The sequence below is a fragment of the Pan troglodytes genome, chromosome 7 (genome assembly GCF_028858775.2).
Source record: "Pan troglodytes isolate AG18354 chromosome 7, NHGRI_mPanTro3-v2.0_pri, whole genome shotgun sequence".
NCBI lineage: Eukaryota > Metazoa > Chordata > Mammalia > Primates > Hominidae > Pan > Pan troglodytes.
Window position 1 is genome coordinate 18,799,060 of NC_072405.2, and position 10,472 is coordinate 18,809,531.

Consider the following 10,472-nt stretch of genomic DNA (forward strand, 5'->3'; position numbering starts at 1 on the left):
GGAATGTCACTGAGGGTCCAGAGATGTGGAGAAGCAGGGGCTGTTGGGCCCCAGGGCAGGATGTAGTCTTTTGGGGGCTGGGCTCTCAAATTGGCACTGTGCCACAGCTGCCTGTGTCTGGGGGTGGGTGCAGACGATCCAGTGCCAACTCCTTCTCTGGGACAATGACCACCACATAGACTCCAGGCAGCTCCCTATAGTAGTCTCAGGGCCTGCGAGGGCTGAGAGACTGTCCCTTGGCTAGGATTGCAGTGTCCACAGTGGGAATATGGACCACTGGAGCTGTCTTTTTTACCTTTTCACCACACTGGAGAGCCTGTCCTGGCTTTAAGCTGATTCTGGCTGGGATGCTGCTTCATTTTCCTTTCCTTCCATACCTCAGAGATTCCTTGTCACTTTGCTGCTGTATTCTAGTGCCCTCTTTCATGCCCTCTTAAGGTATGATTATCTACTTGCTGTTTTGGTCTTTCTTTGGGAGGACACAGTGCCTGGTACCTCTAGTCAGCCATCTTGAAGACCACCTCCTAGCAATGAGAGGATAATATTCTATGTGATGGCTTTAATATATGTGTCCAAACTGCTTCTTTTCTAGGGAAGCACTTACTCTAAGAAATAAATGTTATATAGTGCAAAAATATATTAAAGGGTCCATTGGTGATGCAGTTTCAAGAGTGCACTGAGGAAAACTTGGCACTTCCATAGAGTTGAGTTGGTTGGAATATATCTCAATCTCTGAGATTTTGAACCCAATGTTTTGAACTTTTTGAGATTTCAAGTAGTCCATGTGACATAACTTAACATTGTTTCTTGGCCAAATCAGGCATAGTGAAAAATAAAATCCAGCTAATATACTTTTAAATATCTTGATTCTATACTCTTTCAATGACCAAGGGGAGGCCCCCCACTACTTTACACAAAAAAGAAAACTCTATGAATGAGAATCTCTTCACACAAAGCCACTAAAGTTGTGTCTAAATGGAGCAAAATTGTGACAGGTGGTAAAAGCACTCAGTGGCTGTTGTAGGCAGAATAATGTCCCCTCTGTCTCCCACCAAAGCTATCCACATTCTAACTCCTGGGTCCTGTGAATGTGCCACCTTGTAAGGCAAAGGGGAATTGAGGTTTCATGTGAAATTAAGGCTGTTAATCAGCTGACCTTAAAATAGGGAGATTATCTTAGATTATCCAGGTGGGCCCAATGTAATCATGAGTCCTAAAAAATGGAAGAGTGGGGAGAAGATGAATTCAGAATGATGGAATGTGAGGACTCAATGCTCCATTGCTGGCTTTGAAAATGGATGAAGGAAGCTATGGTGCCCAGGAGTAACCTGCCATTGCTGGGATAAAGGTGCAGGAAGAAAACTGCAGAGCTTCCAGAAGAAAGCTCAGCCCTGCTGACACCTTGATGTTGGCCCACTGAGATCCATCTGAAACCTGCAGCCTATAGAACCGTCAGATAATGCATTTGTGTTGCTTTAAGCCACTAAGTTTGTTGTAATTTATGATAGCAGCCATAAGAAGCCAATACAGTGTTTTAAAAGATGGAAGAAAATGCTGAATGATTATGCCCAGTGAAAGCTGGGAAGTAAAGGAATTCCCTGAATCTTGGCCAGGCATACATATACAGACCCAGGGAATTGCCTCCGAAAAGGGTGCTGAAGAAATTGCCTTTAATCTGAGTGCAACTCTTTTTATAATTTAGATTTCTGGTGAAGTCTGGTTGACGTGATTGTGCAATTTTCCCATGTGCTGCACCTTTATCAGGGAGAGACAGACCCCCGCAAGGCTGCATGGAATAGGATGGCGCATTTTCCCAGTAAAAAAGGGGAGTGGTCTTCCCACACGCAGGGTGAAGGGTTACAGTGCTAGACAAAAGCAATAGGTATGGTTGAAAGTTCCCCCACCCTGCTGTAGGTCATTTTCAACTAAGAGCTCATCTAGATGGGATAGAAGGATACTGGAAACCAAATAGTAATCAAGTCATAACATGTAATATAAACTTATTTTTTTCTTTTCTTTCTTTTTTTTTTTTTTTTTTTTTTGAGACATTGTCTTGCTCTGTCACCCAGGCTGGAGTGCAGTGTCGGGATCTCGGCTCACTGCAGCCTCCACCTCATGGGTTCAAGTGATTCTCCTGCTTCAGCCTCCTGAGTAGCTGGGATTACAGGTGCCCACCACCATGCCTGGCTAAATTTTTTGTATTTTAAAAAGAGACAGGGTTTCACCATGTTGGCCAGAATGGTCTTGATCTCCTGACCTCACGATCCACCCACCTTGGCCTCCCAAAGTGCTAGGATTACAGGCATGAGTCACCGCACCCAGCCAGTAATATAAACTTTTAAAAGAGGTTTTGTGCTGGTTGGTTTTGGTTTATTCTTTTTTGAGGATTCAATAATAATCCCTGTGAGAAAAATGGAGAGAGGGAAAGGGAGACAGGGAGACAGGGAGAGGCAGAGAGAAAAAAGAGAACCTAAAACCTCCAGAAAACAACAGGCTTCAGTCCTTTTTGGGTGTAGTGCTCTCAATTCTTGGTTGATGCCCCAGAGGCAGGCAGCAGGGTCAGCTATTTAAACATCTCCCAACATGGATTTCTGTTTCGAGGCAAAAGTCCCGACAGGAGCCATTTGGACTATCACAGATCTCCTTGAATTTGCCCCTGGCTACATGCAGAAGAGGGTTATTGTAACCATTCATCAGTCTTTCTTTACTTTGTATTGAATTATATGGACGTAGGGGGCAGTGCCTGAAAATAATCTTGTGTGGATTTGTGTGTGTGTGTGTGTGTGTGTGTGTGTTATTTGATTTCTTAAACACTTAAAAATCTGCTATCACACAAAAATTTGGATTTTTTGATGTTCTTGAAAAATCTGAGAATATTGGGTGCACCTACATGACAAAAGGCTGGAGGTGAGTAGCCCGCTCCCCTTTACAAGTTCTAGAGCATGCAAGTTTCAGTTTATTTCTTCCTTATTATCTTCTAACACTGATGGGAGATTTCAGCCTTTTAAAAAAATATAATGTCCTGTACTATGGATTTTCCTGGAGTGAAAGAGAAGAAAATCTCTTTTGGCTCATCTGTTTTTATTCCTACACACACACACACACTCTCTCTCTATATATATGATAGATTATAATAGATGTATCTTTCAAAAGTAGAACTGAAATATAGACCTAAAAGATAATATACTTTAATTGTTAGAGAGGATATTTTTCTTGTGGAAGGGAACAATATTCCTATGTGTTTAATACACAAATATATCTGTGCCAGTACTTGTTACACCCTGAGACTTCACTCACTACTTATGTCTCTGGCACTGGTCTTTGAGGTTGCAATTTTTCTCTAGAAACCATTGCATATATTAAGAGTGAAACATTCAAAGTCTTCTTAAAGGCTCAAAAACTATACTTGTTGAAAACATTGAATAGTATTTCATTTATGTCCTAAGATATCACTGCTCTGGGAATAGGCCACACACTCTGAGGTATTTAGTTTGAAAAGTGTTTTAATTCTGAACAGTCTTTGTATGTAACACAGAGCACCTTTTCCATGATAACTTCTTGGCAATAAGAGAGGTATAAAAACCAGCACATTTTTTTTTTTCTATTCTGGAACACAAAAGCCAATTCTAGAATAGCTTTCAATCAGTACAGCAATTTTAATAAACATTCAATAAATGCCTATTTAATTGAACTGAAATCCAAATGTATTAGATTCAATTAAACTTTTCAATGGTCACAAAGCAGTTAGTGGATTGATGTGAAGACCAAATATATGCAACATCATATTTATATCTGTAATGCAAATTGGGAAATACAGGTCATGCTTTTCTGAAGACAATGGTAATTCTAAATGTTGACCACTTGGTAGAAACAAGCTGAAATCTGAGTTTTTTGATCCCTGAGCTTTCCATCTCTTCCTTTTATCTGTAAGTAGTCAGCTACTATGTATAGTAGTACCCAAGCCCACTGGCCTTCTGCTAAAATTGGCCCTTTGCAGCTGGAAGAGTCATAAGAGATTAGTATAGTGTAGAGGATGAACCACTGACCTGACTTGTGATATGTGATAAATCACTCTTGAACATCCCTCTGTGGTAGTACTTCTTGCATTCTACTACAGGTGGTGTTTTCCCATCTGACCTCAATTCTTGATAATGAATTTCTTGAGGGCAGGAATAGTATCTTATTCTCCTCTGTATGTATATTCCAGAATCTGATTAAAGTCTTGGCTTATAATAGCTATTCAGTAAATGATTGTGGAATAATTGATTAAAATACAGCTATTTTCTAACTTGCAATATGTTTGTGCGGAAATTTGTTGTTACTCTCAGTTCACAGCTCTTTGAATCATGTGTACTATTTTACTATACCTGATTCTATTGAGCATTATATTTTCAAACCACTTTTCAAGAAACTTAATACAGAACTACCATTTGACCCAGTAATCTCACTACTGGGTGTATATCCAAAGGAAAATAAATCAGTCTTGTAAAAAGACCTAAATTTGTATGTTCATCACAGTGGTATTCACAGTAGCAAAGGTATGGAATCAAACTAGGTGTTCATCAACAGTGGATTGAATAAAGAAAATGTAGTACATATATGTCACTGAATACTATGCGGCCATAAAAAGAACAAAATTGTGTCCTTTTCAGCAACACGGATGTAGCTGGAGGACTTTATTCTAAGCAAATTAGCTCAGGAACAGGAAGACAAATACCACGTATTCTCAGTTATAAGGGGGAGCCGAGCAATGAGTGCACATGGATATAAAAATGGGAACAAGAGAGATTGGGTCTTACCAGGAGGGGAGGGAGAGGGAGTAAAGTCTGAAAAGCTACCCTTTGGGTACACCCTACCTGCGTGACAGTTATTCATACCCCAAACCTCAATATCACACAATATACCCATGTAACAAATCTGCACATGCACTCCCTGAATCTAAAATAAAGGTTGAAATTATTTTTAAAAATTGAAATTACAAAAGGCTTTTTAAAATTATGATGTACCATTGTTCATTTGTAAGAATTCAAGTAACATTAGGGATTTTAAAAATCTTTCGTTTTCATTTGTTCTTTGCTTGTAAACCTTGTGTATTGCATGTTGTGGACACTGTGTCTTTTCCAGTCATTTGCTTTAGGAACAAAAGATAGAGTTACAATGAACATAGGCTGTCTTGTCTAGTCACTTACCTTAAAGATGAGGAAATAAGCTGATGGAAAGGAAGAAACTTGCCCAAGATTACCCAGTGATCGAGTGAGGCAGATGATAGGGACAGCACTAAGGCTTGGTATTCTGAGCCTCATTCTATTTTCCACTCTTGCCCTCTCTCTGTGTCCTCCTCTCCTCTCTAGCCTTCTACAAAAAGTTGGCAGTTCTGCTTCAATGTCTACCTAAGGACATCCAGAGGAGATGCCACCTTTCATTAGGCTGCATTCTTTAGCACCATCCTGTGTTTTCTTCTCCAGTCTTGTTGCATCCCATTTTTGACTGTGAGTAATGCTACTGCCTGTGCTGTTCTATCCAATTAGTTGCTTCTATTTTGATTGAGTGACAGTGAAAACAAAACAAAACAAAATTTGTTTATCCAAATTTGGAATTTTTAAACCTTGATTAAAAACATTGATTTTCTGGGGTTATATATGTAAGACACATATTTTAAAATATTTTTAACTGATTAAAAAAAATCAAACCCATGTATTTAGCCAGGGTGACTATTTAACAAGTATTAGTGAGACAGGACTTCAGTAATGCCACAAGGATAATAATCTTATATCAGTCCCCGATGTTGTGTGCTACCGAGTTAATATAATTGGATATGGTATCACCTTTTTTCAGGCTATAGAAAGTCATACAAAGGAACAGCACAACAGAACTCCAGGGTAGGATGTATAGGGAAAGCCAGGATATTAAAACAAAGCATTGACTCTGACATTTACCCCACTGTTGGGAAAAGCAGTTCAGTTTCCAGGGCCTTAATTTTTTTCTCTATAAAACAGCAAAAAAGAGGCAATAAGTTGCTTATTCATCCTTGAATACACATGTTCAGGAGTTCCAGAAAATTTTCGAATCTACTTTGGGTGTCTGGTAACCACCTTGGGTAAATCCAAGAAGTCCTATACACACTTCTCCAAAGCATGTCTGTGCAAAGGGGCCTTATACCTGTAATTAATGTTCGCATGCTGAATGCAGTAGGCTATGCTCTGGTGTGGGATCATCCCTGGTTCCTGTGTTTAAATTCTACATTACAAGACTAGATGCTGAGAAGGAAGAGGGAAAGCCAGGGATGGAGATGGAGACTTAAGGGGAAAAGTCAAGCCCCAGGGACCAACAGTATTGGGGAGCAATAGGTTAAAGATTTCTTAGATTATAATAATATTTTCAAAGAGACTTCTTCCACCAATCCCTTCTGTCTGAGCCTACCACAGCTTTGGCATAGCTCTTATGCCAGTTCTTAGGATAACTAACTTTTGCCGAAAGAAACTAGAGGAGTTTGGAGACAAAAATTTAGTAGAATAATGCCTGATTTTTAATTTTTGAGGTCTAGTAACTGCTAGTAAACTTGCCTAATTTGGAGATGGAATAAGAGGGTTTGAAAGACTTGAAACACCACTGACTTCATTTAACTGAGTTGCTATGGAGAATTAACGAATTAGATGGCTGCAGGCCTCTCAGCCAATGAGTCTTCCAGATTTCCTGAGACCCCCTTTTCTGGTCATAGGTGATGGTGATTTCTCTTTGAGTATTGAATCCATGTAAGGTGTTAGGCACTCTACTCTTACCAAGTTTATTTTGTTATCTGGTAGAACTTGGCTCATAAAGAAGAAAATGGTGAAAAGGAGGACAGCAATCCTCACGGCTGAAGAAAGAAGAAAGTTTGGCTTCATTTCCAGGAGGCAGAGAAAACTTCCATCTGAGGCTCTCTAGCACCAGTGGAATGTCTCTATTTGGATAATAAAAGTCTTTCTGTACCTCATTAGGGATATTCATAGATAGAGGTGTTCTATGCACGCAAAATTGCTTTTATGGGAAGACTGAGAATCCTTTTTTTTATTGGGCAGCCAGTTCATTAGAATGATGTGGGTGCACAGTTTTGGCCAGAAAACCTTGTTAGATGGGGACATAAGCTACAAACATTTTCGCAAAAGATGAAAGTTTATGAACAAACAACCATATATATTGTTACAATAAATTAGACTGTGTTGAGAAACCAGTTGGTTTCATTAATGACCAGACATTTTGTTAGTGAACACTTCCCAGACTTTACTAGCTAAGAATTAATCACCCCACTTGCTCCTGGTCTGAAATTCCAAAGTGCTTTGTCTATGTTACAGTACTTACTGCCTTGTATGTTAGATTAGTGAATGTATATTTGCCTCATCCACTACTGTATGAATTTCTTGCTTGCTAGGACAAGGCTATATTCCTCAGAACTGAGGAGGGAGTTGAATCATGTGGCTATTTATTCTCAAATCCTCTTCACCAAGTGGAACAAAACAACAGCGAAAGACCACCGCCCATGGAGGCAGGAGGTCTGGATTTGGGTTCTAGATCTCTAGATCTATTACTAACTGGAGGTATGGATATAGTCAGGAAAATTGTCTTCCTTAGGTGCTTCCTTGATAGCACCTATAAAGGTCAAGATCTATTGGATCTAGATCAGGGGATTCTCAATCATTACTATGCAGAAAATCAACTGGGAGAGTTACTTTGCAATACAGATGCTTAGTACCGTCTCATGATATTTTTATTTTTTTAAAAAAATTGGTCAAGTATTTTTCATTAAATAATGTAAACTTTCTTAGTCTACATCTAATAAAACTCCCACCAGCATACAAATACATTGAATGGTATTAGCAGCAGAATCTTTAAATAAAGTAACCATACACAACTATTAGGCCACCTTTTTTTCATTGCTTATTATTTCATGCTATTTGTCACCATTGTCATCATAATCAGCCTCATCCTACATTGTTGAACACCCATCATGGACCATATGGCATAAACATTTTTCCTACTCATAAAGGAGCATATGTTCTCTATATGTATATAAAATTAATGTCTGAACAAAGTGGTTTAAACAAGGCAGAAGTTTGTTTCTCCCTCACTTAAATCTATAGTTCTACCTACCATGGCTAGTACAGATACTTGCCAAATTCATTAGGGACACAGGCCCCTTCCAGCTCTCTGTTCTGCTATACTTTAGAAGAGGTTCTAGTTTGGCTGCTAAATCCCCACCTATCATTTTTGAATTCCAGGCAGCAGGAAGGAAAAAAGCCAAGAGAGAAAAACAAGGGAACTTCTACCCCTCCTTTTAAGTTTTTTAACCAACCCCCTCTTGTTTTTTTTTATCCAACTTTGTTGAGCTATGATTACATTTAAAAAGCTGTACATATTTAAGGTGTACATCTCAGTGAGTTTGGGGATAAGTATACACCATGAACACATCACTACCATCAAGATTATAAACATATCCTTCCCCTCCCTAAGTCCCCCCCCTTTATTATTATTTTTTTTTTTTGGTAAGAAATATTGGTAAGAATACAAAATCTACCCTTTTAGCAAATTTTAAGTATGTAATACAGTATTCTTAGCTGTAAGCACTATGCTGTAAACGAGACCTCCAGAACTTACTTACGTGGTGTATCTGAAACTTTGTGCTCTAACCACATCTACCCATTTCCCCAGCACCACGGCCCCTGGCAACCACCATTCTACTCTCTGCTTTTGTGAGTTTGTCTATTTTAGATTTCAAATACAAGTGAAATCATATAGTAATTGTCATTCTGTGGTTGGCCTATTTCATATAACGTAATGCCCTCCAAGTCCATCCATGTTGTCACAAATGACAGGGTTTCGTTATTATGTAACACTGAACAATATTCCATTGCATATATGTATTAGCCATTTATCCTGATACTGTCTCTCCACCTGCCTCCCAACAGGCCCCAGTGTGTGTTGTTCCCCTCCTAATATCCATGTGTTCTCACCGTTCTGCTCCCACTTGTAAGTTAGAACGTGCAGTGTTTGGTTTTCTGTTCGTGGGTTAGTTTGCTGAGAATAATGGCTTCCAGCTCCATTCATGTTCCTACAAAGAACATGATCTCATTCCTTTTTATGGCTGCATAGTATTCCATGGTGTATACGTACCACATTTTCTTTATCCAGTCTGTCACTGATGGACATTTGGGTTGATTCCATGTCTTTGCTATTGTGAATAGTGCTGCAATGAACATATGTGTACATGTATCTTTATGATAGAATGATTTATATTCCTTTGGGTATATACCCAGTAATGGGATTGCTGGGTCAAGTGATAGCTCTGGTTGTAGGTCTTTGAGGAATCACCATGCTGTCTTCCACAATAGTTGAACTAATTTACATTCCCACCAACAGTGTAAAAGTGTTCTTATATCTCAACAGCCTCATCAGCAGGTAGTTTTATTTTAAAAATTTTTGAGAAACCTTCATACTGTTATCTGAAATGGACATAGTAATTTATATTTCCACCACAAGTATACAAAGGTTATCTTTTCTCCACAACCTCACTAATACTTGTTATACATCTTTTTGATAATAGCTACTCTATCAGGTGATATTTCATGGTGGTTTTTATTTACATCCCCCTGATGATTAGAGATGGTAAGAATTTTTTCATATATTTGTTGGCCATTTGTATCTGTTCTTCTGGGAAATGTCTACTCAGATCTTTGCATATTTTTTTTTTTTGAGATGGAGTCTCGCTGTGTCACACAGGCTGGAGTGCAGTGGCGTGATCTCGGCTCGGTGTAAGCTCCGCCACCTAGGTTCATGCCATTCTCCTGCCTCAGCCTCCCAAGTAGCTGGGACTACAGGCACCCGCCACCATGCCCAGCTAATTTTTTGTATTTTTTTTTTTCCAGTGGAGACAGGGTTTCACAGTGTTAGCCAGATCTTTGCTCATTTAAAAAAAAAAATTCAACTTTTATTTTAGATTCAGGAGATGCATGTGCAGGTTTTTACATTGGCACATTGTGTGATGCTGAGGAGTATGAATAATCTTGTAACCCAGATGGAAAACATAATACCCAATAGATAGTTTTTCAGGCCTTTGTCCCCACCTTCCCTTCCCCCTCTAGGAGTCCCCAGTATCTGTTGTTCCTATCTTTACATCCATGTGTAACCAATGCTTTGTTCTCACTTATAACTAAGAACATATGGTATTTGGTTTTCTCTTCCTGCATTATTTTATAATAATGGCCTCCAGCTGCATCCATGTTGGTGCAAAGGACATAATTTTTTTATGGTTGTGTTGTATTCCATGGTGTACATATACTTTATTTTCTCTATCCACTGTAACATTGATGGGCATCTAGGTTGATTCCATGTCTTTACTATTGCAAATAATGCTATAATAAATATATGAGTGCACACGTCTTTATGGTAGAACAATTTATTTTCTTTTGGAAGCAAGCGTCAGTCCCCGTGGCTGCTGT

At 39.0% G+C, this 10,472-nt stretch overlaps 1 pseudogene; it reads right to left on the bottom strand.

Annotated features, from left to right (window-relative positions):
- Positions 1-2,496: 2,496 nt before the first annotated feature.
- Positions 2,497-6,884, bottom strand: LOC129135851 (beta-defensin 108B-like; annotated as a pseudogene).
- Positions 6,885-10,472: the final 3,588 nt, after the last annotated feature.